The following is a 13360-nucleotide window of genomic DNA, read 5'->3' on the forward strand; positions in this document are numbered from 1 at the left end:
AGTCGATGAATTCTGATAAGAAATCACTGAACTGTTAATAAATTTGTAAACCGGAATGAAATTTGCAGCACAGCCAAATCAAACGAAAAGGGTCAAGGGGTTTTCAGAGTATTTAGCATGAGCAGCGTATTATTTAGTATCCTTTGATGAATGCATTGGGAGATTATATGCTGCTTTTAAATCTTGGTTCTGAACACCAGCATTCTAGCATTTGTTAGAATGAATTCATCGTCTGTAGTTTCCTTTATTTATTTAGTAGATACTGGTAGCATAGGTGATGAGAGCAGGTATTGAGGGGGTTTGTTCTGGGACGCCAGAACTAAACGTTGAGCCTTTCCGAGATGTCATGGGTCTAATCAACGAAACACCAGTGCAAGGATGTGCCCACTTGATAACCCCAATGATAAACTTGCATCGACACAATCAGTTTTAGAAAATGCGTTCGTTATAGACAATAGACAATAGACAATAGGTGCAGGAGTAGGCCATTCAGCCCTTCGAGCCAGCAGCGCCATTCAATGCGATCATGGCTGATCACTCTCAATCAGTACCCCGTTCCTGCCTTCTCCCCATACCCCCTCACTCCGCTATCCTTAAGAGCTCTATCCAGCTCTCTCTTGAAAGCATCCAACGAACTGGCCTCCACTGCCTTCTGAGGCAGAGAATTCCACACCTTCACCACGCAGGTAGCTGTTTATTGCATATGGAGTTAGTTATTGTCCTCAGAAACATAGAAACATAGAAAATAGGTGCAGGTAGGGGCCATTTGGCCCTTCGAGCCAGCACCGCCATTCATTGTGATCATGGCCGATCATCTACAATCAGTAACCTGTGCTTCCCTTCTGCCCATATCCCTTGATTCCACTAGCCCCTAGAGCTCGATCTAACTCTCGTTTAAATTCATCCAGTGAATTGGCCTCCACTGCCTTCTGTGGGAGAGAATCCCACAAATTCACAACTCTCTGGGTGAAAAAGTTTCTTCTCACCTCAGTTTTAAATGGCCTCCCCTTTATTCTTAAACTGTGTCTCCTGGTTCTGGACTCGCCCAACATTGGGAACATTTTTCCTGCATCTAGCTTGTCTAGCCCTTTTATACTTTTATACGTCTCTATAAGATCCCCTCTCATCCTTCTAAACTCTAGTGAATACTTGGCATTAGTTTGTATAATCAGTTTAGATAGTACTTTGGCTTTGGGCTTGGTTTTCTTGGTTGAGTGCTTTTACGGTTGAGCGTTGAGTACTTGTGTTATAACACAAGTACTTTGTGTTTTAATTGTAACCTTTCCTTCATTGGACGATAAAAGGGAAAATGTCTGAGGTGTGTGACCACTCCAGTGTGCTATTGGTCCAAAGGCACACTGCATCTGCGTTATTGTTGATCGATTGCTTGAAAGATACAGTATGGAAATAGGCTCTTCTGCCTACTGAGTCCACGCCGACCATCCATCACTCGTTCACACTAGTTCCATGTTATCACACTTTCTCATCCACTCACTCCACACCAGGGCAATCAACCTACAAACCTGCACGTCTTTAGACAATAGACAATAGACAATAGGTGCAGGAGGAGGCCGTTCGGCCCTTCGAGCCAGCACCGCCATTCAATGTGATCATGGCTGATCATTCTCAATCAGTACCCCGTTCCTGCCTTCTCCCCATACCCCCTGACTCCGCTATCCTTAAGAGCTCTATCTAGCTCTCTCTTGAATGCATTCAGAGACTTGGCCTCCACTGCCTTCTGAGGCAGAGAATTCCACATATTCACAACTCTCTGACCGAAAAAGTTTTTCCTCATCTCCGTTCTAAATGGCCTACCCCTTATTCTCAAACTGTGGCCCCTTTGGGATGTGGGGGGAAAATTGGAGCACCCAGAAGAAACCAACATGGTCACAGGGAGAAGGTGCAAACTCCACGCAGACAGCACCCAAGATCAGGATCGAACTTGGGATCTCTGGCGCCGTGAGGCAGCGGTTCTACCAGCTGCGCCACTGTGCTGCCGTTAATGGCTGGCAGAAACACAATGGACTTAGGTTCAAGAAGGGTCTTGACCCGAAACATCACAGACTCCTTTTCTCCAAGGCAGTGGAGGCCAATTCTCTGAATGCATTCAAGAGAGAGCTAGATAGAGCTCTTAAGTTTAGCAGAGTCAGGGGGTATGGGGAGAAGGCAGGAACGGGGTACTGATTGAGAATGATCAGCCATGATCACATTGAATGGCGATGCTGGCTCAAAGGGCCGAATGGCCTCCTCCTGCACCTATTGTCTATTGTCCAGAGATGCTGCCTGATCCGCCGAGTTACTCCAACTGTTTGTGTCCATCGCTTGTTCATTCCCCACTTGACTGTTGAAATGATGAGTTATCCACACTTCTCCGTCTGCACCTTCCCTCATCCACTACTGTCACTGAAACTTCTCATTTGTTCTCACCAATACTCCCATTAGCAAGTCCTAACAGCTTCCCCCTTGCTATCATATTTCCATTCATCTATTCCATTGATTGGCACATTCTTCAAGCCAAAGTCGCCACATAAATATAAGCTTGTTGTCAATGCTTATCCTGAAGAATTGCAGAACAGCAGCACTTATGATTAGAATTTGCTGTGTCTGCCAATGGTGAAGAATATTCGGACGATGAATCCTGCACAGCATTAATCATCCAGAAGTACAAGCAGAAAAAGCTGGAGGACTCAGCAGGCCCAGCGAGTGCCTTGCCATTTGTTTTTATTTCAGAGTTCCTGCATCTGCAGATGGCTTTCTTAGCTTTTAAGTTTATTGCTCTTTGTTCTGATCAAGGACCGTTGGGAGGCTGAAGCAGTTGATGGCTTGTTTCCCCTTGCCCCACAGGTAGAATAGAGCCATAGAGAGAAACAGAAGATAGACACAAAAAGCTGGAGTAACTCAGTGGGACAGACAGCATCTCCAGCGAGAAGGAATGGGTGACGTTTCATGTCGAGACCCTTAGTTTCTTCCTACACATAGAGTGATACAGTGTGGAAACTGGTCCTTCGGCCCAACTTGCCCTCACCAGCCAAGTTGGTTTGGTTCTGAGGTTAGGGATCAGATACATTTCTCATCTGGGTCCACAGGTTTACCCCAGGAAGGACATAGAGTGCTGCAGTAAGTCAGCAAGTCAGTGCCTTTAGGAAGGAGATGAGGAGGAATGTCTTTAGTCAGAGGGCATCTACAACACACGATGTCTCAGAAAAGCCACCAGCATTAACAAAGACTCTTCACACCCCTGCAACAGTCTGTTCGAACTTCTACCATCGGGCAGACGATACAAGGCCTTCTACGCCCGCAACTCCAGACTCAGGAACAGCTTCATCCCCAGGGCCATAGCTGCCATGAACCGGCCCTGCTGAGCCGGATGGTCACATCGCACAGTGAACCGGCACAGATCTACTTGCACTTTATTCTGTTTTAAAACTGTTACAATTTGTTTCATTGGGTTGTTTAAATGAATACTGACTAGCTAATTAATTTATTGCATCGTATGGAAGGCACATTCCCAATCTCGCTGTACCCCTGTACAATGACAATACAGATATATTGTATTGTATTGTATTGTATTGAATCTGTGGAATTCATTGCCAAGTCAATGGATATCAATAAGGCAGAGATAGATATATTCTTGATTAGTATGGGTGTTATGGGGAGAAGGCAGGAGAATGAGGTTGAGAGGAAGAGATAAATCAGCCATGATTGAAAGACGGAGTAGACGATGAGCCGAATGGCCTAATTCTGCTCTTATCACTTATGACCTTATGAAGGCAACATGTTTAGAGAACATGGACAGGTGAAGTTTCCAGTCAAGACCCTTCTTCAGACTGACTGTAGGGGGGATTTGGGGGGCAGGGGGGTAATGGGGAGGGGGAAGAAAGCTGGGAGAGAGGAGGGGCAGGACAAAGCAAGGCAGCTGATCGGGAAGCACAGATGGTGGGGTAAGGGGTGGCGGGGGGTTTGAAGGGCAGATGGTTGGAACAAAGGTTGGAGATATTAAAACAGAAAGTGTGAGATGAAAGAATTGAAGGGTGGGCGGCCAAATGAAGCACTGTTTAGACCATCGTGACAAAAAGCACAGCACAGAAACAAGTCGGACCAAAATGTCGGTGCCGAACATAATGCCAACAAGCATTAATCTGCTCTGCCTGCATGCGATCCATATCCCTCCATTTCCTTCCTATCCGTGAGCCTGTCTAAAAGCCTCTTCGACCTCACTATCCAGTCTGCCTTCATGACCGCTCCTGGCAGCGCGTTCCTGGCACCCACCTTCCCCTGTGTAACAAACTTGCCCTGCACGTCTTCTTTAAACTTCATCATGAAGTTAAACCCTCTTGTTTTCAACATTTGCACCCTGGGCAAAGTGTTCTGACTGCCTCCCCTCTCGATGCCTCTAAAGACTGGAGCGACTCGGCTTGTATACACTGGAATTTAGAAGGATGAGAGGAGATCTTATCGAAACGTATAAGATTATTAAGGGGTTGGACACGTTAGAGGCAGGAAACATGTTCCCAATGTTGGGGGAGTCCAGAACAAGGGGCCACAGTTTAAGAAGAAGGGGTAGGCCATTTAGAACTGAGGTGAGGAAAAACTTTTTCACTCAGAGAGTTGTGAATCTGTGAAATTCTCTGCCTCAGAAGGCAGTGGAGGCCAATTCTCTGAATGCATTCAAGAGAGAGCTAGATAGAGCTCTTAAGGATAGCAGAGTCAGGGGGTATGGGGAGAAGGCAGGAACGGGGTACTGATTGAGAATGATCAGCCATGATCACATTGAATGGTGGTGCTGGCTCGTAGGGCCGAATGGCCTCCTCCTGCACCTATTGTCTATTATCTATTGCCTCCCCAAATTTTATATGCTTCTATCAGGTCTCCCCTCAACTTCCGGCATTCTAGGGAGAACAATTCATGCTTGTCCAACCTCTCCTTCTGACTAATAGCCCATGATCAAAGTTTCCCACCAGACAATAAGAGAGAGCAAGAGAATCTCAACTCTCCAGGTTATTCAAAGTTATTTGGAGCGATTTTCTCCTCAGTGAGTGGCAATATGTAAATCGAACCCTGACCGTATCATTCATTTCCACCCTGCAAAAGCAATGAATAAATTTCAATATTGACAGGAGAGTTTAGTTTCGACGCCGCTCCCTTAATTTTGCTGCTTCAAGACCCTTACAAATCACTTCCAAGGCGCACCGTTTGTGTTTCATGCCCAACATTAGGCAGCAAGCGTCCATCCCATGGACAGTGCACACAAGAATAGCAGTCATAGTACTGAGACTGGGTGGAGAGAGCGTTGATTCACATAAGGCAAGGTAAGATTGTGCCTTTGGTCACTCATGCAGAGTGAGTTGTCCACTCTCGGTGACTGCACCAGAGTCAGGAGTCAGATCAAAGCAGGCAACCGATGCCCAATACACATATCGTGCTTCCAACCAAGGCTCATTGGCTTCTTGTGTAGGAAGGTGGCACGGTGGTGTAAAGGTAAAGCTACTACCTTACAGCGTCAGAGACCCGGGTTCGATCCTGACTAAGGGTGCTGTCTGTACGGAATTTGTACGTTCTCCCCGTGATCTCCGAGATCTTCGGTTTCCTTCCACACTCCAAAGACGTACAGGTTTGAAGGTTAATTGGCTTGGTATAAATGCAAAAAAAAATTGCCCCCAGTGTGTGTTGGGTAATGTGAATGAAAGGGGACCGTTGGTCGGTGCAGACGGTGGGACCAAGGGCCTGCCTCCGCGCTGTATCTCTAAACTAAACCAAAAAAACTCAGGAACAGCAGTTGCTGGTCTTTATCAAAGATGGACACAAAATGCTGGAGTCATTCCCTCCCCAGGTACTTAGATAGTTTGAGGGTCTCCAATGAGGTAGATGGTAGGTCAGGACCACTCTCATGTTGGTGATAGGATGGTTCAGTTGCCTGATAACAGCTGGGAAGAAACTGTCCCAAAATCTGTAGGTGTGCATTTTCACACTTCTGAACTTCTTGCCACAAGCTTTGCAATCCCTTCTCTGTATTCTCACCATCTGACCTATCTAATTTCATAGTCTTTGTTCATTTTCTCCCTCTCCGTCTAAGTCCTATGAACCCATTGATGCTGTGCCACCTCACTGTACTAGTACATATGACCATAAACTACCTAGCTGAATGGTGTTTACAATGTATGCCATTACAATCCCAGCCTCACCCTGTCATAGATGTTCCTTTGTCCTCGCCACCATCATCCGCCTACCCCCAAACTTTAAACTGACGTATTCTCTCTTTCCCACTTCTGAAGATTCCCACTGTCCCTACCTACTATCTCGCGAAACCACAGCCAAGGGAACGGGCTTGGCAGAATCAGTGGGGAAAGAAGACCCTGTTGAGCTTGACTCTAGTCTGGCACTGTGAAGAGACATGAGAGGAGTGGAATAAGTGGGGCGCCCTCTGGGTCTGCCGGTGAAATACCACCACTCGGATCGTTTTTTCACTTACCCGGTGAGGCGAGCCCCGAGGGGCTCTTGCTTCTGGTCAGACCTGAAAGGTCCCGGGCACGACCCGCTCCGGAGACAGTGGCAGGCTGGGGCGGTAGGTACACCTGTCACACCGTAACGCAGGTGTCCTAAGGCAAGCTCAGGGAGGACAGAAACATCCCTTGGAGCAGAAGGGCAAAAGCTCGCTTGATCTTGATTTTCAGAATGAATAGGGACCGTGAATGCGGGGAAATATTAAAAATCACATTTTTATACAATAAATAAATAAATAAATAAACATTTAAAAAAAAGAAAACGCATGCCTCCAGATTCAGCGACAGTTTCTTCCCAGCTGTTATCAGGCAACTGAACCATCCTATCACCAGCTAGAGAGTGGTCCTGATGTACCATCTACCTCTTCGGGGACCCTCGGACTATATTTAATCGCACTTCAATGAACGTTATCTTGCACTATACATTATTCCCTTTATCCTGCAGCTGTACACTGTGGATGACTCAATTGTAAACATGCATTGTCTTTCTGCTGACTGGTTAAATAAAAGCTGCAACAAAGAAGCTTTTCCCTGTACCTCGGTACACGTGACAATATTCTGATTGAAGTAACTAACTAAAGGTCTTCAATTTTAAATGTTAATACCTCTCTCTCTTTCCACAGATGCTGCTTAACCTTCTGAGTGTTTCCAACATTTTCTGTTTTTATCATATCAATATTTTAAGGTAAGAGGAGGCAGGATCTGCTTTTTCTTTCTGAAGTAGTTCCTACAATTGAGGATAATTTGCTGCCTCCATAGATCTCTGGGCTCCAAAAAACACATCTTTTGGGTCTTGCAGTCTACTGTGAGCTTGTTTTCTTCCCAGGGCTGAGATGTTTTATAAAGATATATTGTCTTGTTGAAATCTTAAAAGCACAAAGCAATTTGTTTCTTTATTTTACATGCAAATGTTACTAGTTTTTGGCCATCATTGCCCCAGACTTTCATTGTACCAGTTTTATGTCCTAAATTCATTTTCCTGGAAACACATGTATTCATATCTTCACTCACGAAGCATTCTTCAATAGAATGTCCACATAAAAGCATTTTAAATGTTTAAGAGGCTTTTAGATGGGCACATGGATATGCTGTGGATGGAGGGAAGTGGACCATGTACAGGCAGCTGAGATGAGTTTTTCATGGCATCCTGTTCAGCACAGACACCGTGGGCTGAATGGCCTGTTCCTGGGCTGTACTTTACCATGTTCTGTATCCTATGTACTCCTTCAAAACTGCATCTGCAAATATAAAATGAACCCCCAATTACCTACACTGCATCTAATATCATATTATATATTAAAAAAAGATCAGGAAAAATACTCTCCAAAATTCTCTCTGTTCATGCAAGAAACCCAATCACAGAGGTAAAAAGAGTGCCTCTGTGGTGACTGTTGTACTTCGTGATCCGGTATCTGTTGTACCTTTGTTATGAGTCTGGACAGACCACAAGTACACGTGTTTAAAAAGGTTATTATGCTGGAGCTTAAATCCAGGCTGTTTATTCCACGACCACCTGGAACCAGAGTGGCCACCTAATCACCTCATTCTCTTATATAGACGTTACTACACAGGCAAACACAGTAGTCCTTGTGATACAACAAAGTAGTCCCTGCAAAATCACAACAGTGATCCACTTGTTCAATTCAATGTGTAGGAAGGAACTGCAGATGCTGGTTTACACTGAAGATAGACACAAAAAGCTGGAGTAACTCAGCGGGGCAGGCAGTATCTTCGCAGAGAAGGAATAAGTGATGTTTGGTGTTGAAGCCTTTCTTCAGTCTCGACCCGAAACGTCACCTATTCTTTTTCTCCAGAGATGCTGCCTGACCCGCTGGGTTACTCCAACATTTTATGTCCTTGTTCAATTCAATTGTCAGTCTGGAACAAATGACGAAGACAAAGTAAGTCGGCAAAGTCTTTGCAGATTTCCCACACATGAGCAAGGGGGCGAAAGGATGATTTTGTTTCTTTCTCGAGCTGGGCATTGGGCTTCCAAATATATCGAGGAGGACAGTGTCAATGTTTCCTTTCTTCATGACCAAGGTGAAGCAAAGTAACCGCAGAATGACTGGGCTGTAACTCAGGCTCCCCAGAGGGGGAAAGCTTTGCCCCCTGAAGCTAAATCTGGTCGGATGTAAATCAAGGCAGCATTTTAAATGTCATTTGTACCCGTCGGAGGGCTTTCCTTGTGAAAAATGTAAAGACACCTTCCGATTGTCACTTTCCTGTTTGGCATGTGTTGCAGACAGGCAAACACTATTAAACTTCAAGTCAGGAGCTTCAGGTTTGTACTGACTGCCATGAGGTTTATTTCTGTATGAAGATGGAAATACTCACTTTCACTGAGAGCTCACGGTTTACTATTGTCCTTTTACAGTTGTTGTACTTCAGTAAATCAAAGTGCCTTCGAGAAATGAATACTGCAACTCATTCTTTGCGAACAACCACTGAGGATATTAAGTATATTATGATCAAATGTATTGTCCTGGAGTTAATAATTCTCATCTTGCTTTTGCATTTCCTGGAATTGAGATTCATCCCAATTGTTGATTGCTTGTATAAAACCCAAGGTTTTAGAGCAGAGGTTGGAAACACCTCATTGATAATTTTCATGGCTTTCTCAATGGATAGAATGATCGTAGCATCCTAGCGTGACAGGGTATCGGAGGCCATTCATCCCACAATGCCTGTTCTAGCTCTTTGAAAGAACCATTCTGTTAGTCCCGCTCTTTCCCCAAAGCCTGACAAATGGTTTTCCTTTGAACACATATCATTTTGAAATTAAATTTACTGCCCAATCTGCTTCCATCATATTTTTAGGCAGCATATTCCAGATCACAAAAAAACTTGCTGCACAAAACAGAAATACTTATCCCACATTGACGTAAGTTTTCAACCTGTAACTGTAGGGCAGCACGGTGGCACACCAGGAGAGTTGCTGCCTTACAGCACTAACAGCTTCAGAGTCCCGGGTTCAACCTTGACTACATGTGCTTGTCTGTACAGAGTTTGTACATTCTCCCCTTAACCCCGTGGTTTCCTCCGAGAACTTCGGTTTCCTCCCACACTCCAAAGACGTACGAGTTTGTAGGTTAATTGGCTTGGTATAAATGTAAAAATTGTCCCTCGTGCAAGATAGTGTTAATGTGTGGGGATTACTGGTCGGTGCGGACTCGGTTGGCCGAAGGGCCTGTTTCCGCGCTGTATCTCTAAACTAAACAAAAGAAAACCTTTTACCATTGACCCTCCAGTCAATGGTAGCAGTTTACCTGCTTTAATAGCTATATTAAAGCCTTTCATAATTTCGATCAGCGTTTATATAATTGTTCACTACTTTATATATTCGCTGGTGCGCAAATAACCTATATTTCCTTCCATTATTGAAGGAGTCTTTTTTGGTCCATTGAATCTGTGCTGAATCACAGAGCAATCTCAGTCATGACCTGATTTTCTCTGCAACCCATTCTCCTCCATATTCTATCTTGGCTGAGTAATACAAATACCCTGTATGCCTTTCCAACCAGTTTATTGTCTGTCCTCGCTAATTTGGGATTGGCGGAGAATTTCAAAGTCCCTTCGTTTCTCCGCGCCTCCATGAAATACCCTTGGCAAGTCAAATTGCGGAGAACTTCCAGAGATGAATCTCTTGAAATTCTCCTCAATTTGACTTGCCAAGAGTATTTCATGGTGGCGCAGAGAAACAAAGGGATGTTGAAATTCTTAAAGAGTATTTCAGGAAGAAGAGGGAATGAGTGGGTCATCTTGGTGATCATAGGATGGTTCCATTGCCTGATAACAGCTGGGAAGAAACTGTCCCAGGATCTGGAGGTGTGTGGTTTCACATTATAGTATCTCTTGCTTGATGGGAGAGGGGAGAAGAGGGAGTGTCCGTGGTGAAACTCGTCCTTCATTCCCTTCTTCATTGTCTAAAGCCTAGAATTACTGAACCACAGCACAGGCCTATCTTCACCACACAAATTGCAGTACTTCAAGAAAGGCAACTCCACTCATCTTCTCAATGGAGTATAGGAATGAGTCTGAAGAAGGGTCTCGACCCGAAACATCACCCATTCCCTCTCTCCTAGATGCTCCCTGACCTGCTGAGTTACTCCAGCATTTTGTGATACCTCCTCAATGGAGTATTGTGGATGGGCTGCACATGCTGGCATCTCCAGTGTTACATGCATTCCCTATTGTAAAAATGGCATTCCTTAGTGGGAGCGGGGGTGGGCACCATGGAGATAACGGAGAGATGCAAGGAAGTGGTGGTGCAATAAAAATGAAAAATGTCTGAGGAATGCAAATGAACAGATAATTGCCAGAATGTGGAAATGCAAGAAAATAGCTTGATAAAACATAATCAAAGGCCTCTACTGCCTTTGGAAAGAGAGACGCAAGTTAAAGACTACTGGGAATATTAAGTTGATATAAACCTTTGGTTTGGTACAGCTACGAATACTTCATTATGGAAAGTCCATTGAAGCATGTAGCACAGATTCATCAGTCAACCTTAAAGGTGGCAAATAGATATTAACAGTAGTATATTCAGATATGTTGCTCCTATACGTTTCGGAGTACTTCGACCAATATCCATTGAAGTGTGTTTTCCCCAGGTGCTTTATACTTTTTGAGAAAACTAAAGGAACAGCTTCTTCCCTACAGCCATCAGGCTATTAAACACTCCAACCTCCAAATAAGCTCTGAGCTACATAGACAAGGTTTGGCTTTTTACACTATTATACCACCAGGGGGCGCCGCACAATGGCTGCCTCGCCTGCAATCTGTTTGTCCTTTTCAAACTCTTTTTGTTATTTTTGGTAAGTTTTAAAAGTTTGTGTAAATGGTCTCTGGTTTGTTTTATGTGGGGGGTGGGAGAGGGGGTCGGGGGAAACTTTTTTTCAAACTCTTACCTTGCCGGAGATGCGATTGTTTTTCCGGATCATATCTCTGGTCGCTCTGCGGCCTAACATCACGGAGCCAGAGGTCTTGCCTGGGACTGGCCTTGGGTCCCCGCGGGGGGCGTGGACTTATCATCTGAGCCTGCGATCCCTTGCCTGGGATCGACGCTCCAATGCAGCCTGCGGACTTTAACATCAGGAGCTCACAGTCTCGGGTTGAGACCGGTCGGGAGCTCCAAAAGCTGCACGAGGTTCGACTGGTCCCGACCCGGGGTAGATCGCCGCGTGGGGGAGCTGAGATCCCCCCGATGAAGGAGCTTGAGAAAGGCTCGCCGCCGGCAACGTGACTCAAGATCATCCCGTCAACGGAAGGTTAGAGCCCACGACCACTGAAGGACAAAGAAGGGAGAGATTGAACTGTTTTTCACCTTCTATCACAGTGAGGAATGTGGAGGAGTCACTGTGGTAGATGTTCATGTTAAAATGTATTTTGTGTGTCCTGTTGCTTTTTACTGTTATGACTGTATGGCAAATGAAGTTCCTCATATGTTGCAAAACATACTTGGCTAATAAAGTTTTATTGTGAATGTGATTGTGATTGTATAATGAATGAAAAGAAATTAGATGAAATCTTTATAAATACATTGTGTGCATATGGATGTGTGTGTGTATATGTGTGTGTGTGTATATATATATATATATACACACACAAACACTCACATATATATATGTGATATATATATATATATATATCAAACACACATCCATATACACACAATATATTTATAATGATTTTATATATACACACACACACACACACACACACACACACACACACACACACACACACACACACACACACACACACACACACACACACACACACACACACACACACACACACACATATATATCACACACACACATATACCACAATATATTTATAATGATTTTATCAAAAAAAAAATCATTCATTATATTGTTTACAGAGTACGATGTTTACATATTCTGCTGTGCTGCTGCAAGTAAGAATTTCATTGTTCTGGCTGGGACACATGACAAGAAAACACTCTTGAATCTTGGATTGCCCCAGCAAACATCCAGCACCAACCACTGTGCAGGTGAAACGACTTTCAGTTGCTCTGTGAAAGGTCATGGATGCAAACTGCACATGTATTCAAATTCAGCATGACCAATGCCACAGGAGACTAACAAGAAGAATATGAAAAGCATCCAGCGCTTTGCCAAGAACATTCCGTTCATAGTGATTAGAAATACCTTCAGGGCAGGATTACATTCTGAGATATCAGTCGCTGGATGGCACCAAAAATGAATTTTCTCACTTTGTTTTCTCCCCATGAGAAGGTGGTGGAGGCATCCAGTGGTGTGTCCGCCAGTTACCCATCAGGTGGGCTTTGCAGGGGAAAATCAATGCTACGAACCAGGGAAGGAAGACCTAGGACATGCTAAGCCAATGACCACACTAGTCTAGTCAAAGGCCAGGCAGTAGGCCAGCAATCTTTCCTGAATGAATCACCACCAGGCAAATAGAATTGCTCATGTCTGTGATGATCTTATCATATCATATCATATCGTATATATACAGCCGGAAACAGACCTTTTCGGCCCACCAAGTCCGTGCCGCCCAGCGATCCCCGTACATTAACACTATCCTACACCCACTAGGGACAATTTTTACATTTACCCAGCGAATTAACCTACATACCTGTATGTCTTTGGAGTGTGGGAGGAAACCGAAGATCTCGGAGAAAACCCACGCAGGTCACGGGGAGAACGTACAAACTCCTTACAGTGCAGCACCCGTAGTCAGGATCGAACCTGAGTCTCCGGCGCTGCATTCGCTGTAAAGCAGCAACTCTGCCGCTGCGCTACCGTGCCTGGTGTAAAAAATAATAAATACAGTGATTACCAAATCACAGCTCCTTTCTAAGGGTCCCGCCC

The sequence above is a fragment of the Rhinoraja longicauda genome, chromosome 2, assembly GCF_053455715.1.
Source record: "Rhinoraja longicauda isolate Sanriku21f chromosome 2, sRhiLon1.1, whole genome shotgun sequence".
Classification (NCBI taxonomy): Eukaryota; Metazoa; Chordata; class Chondrichthyes; order Rajiformes; family Arhynchobatidae; genus Rhinoraja; species Rhinoraja longicauda.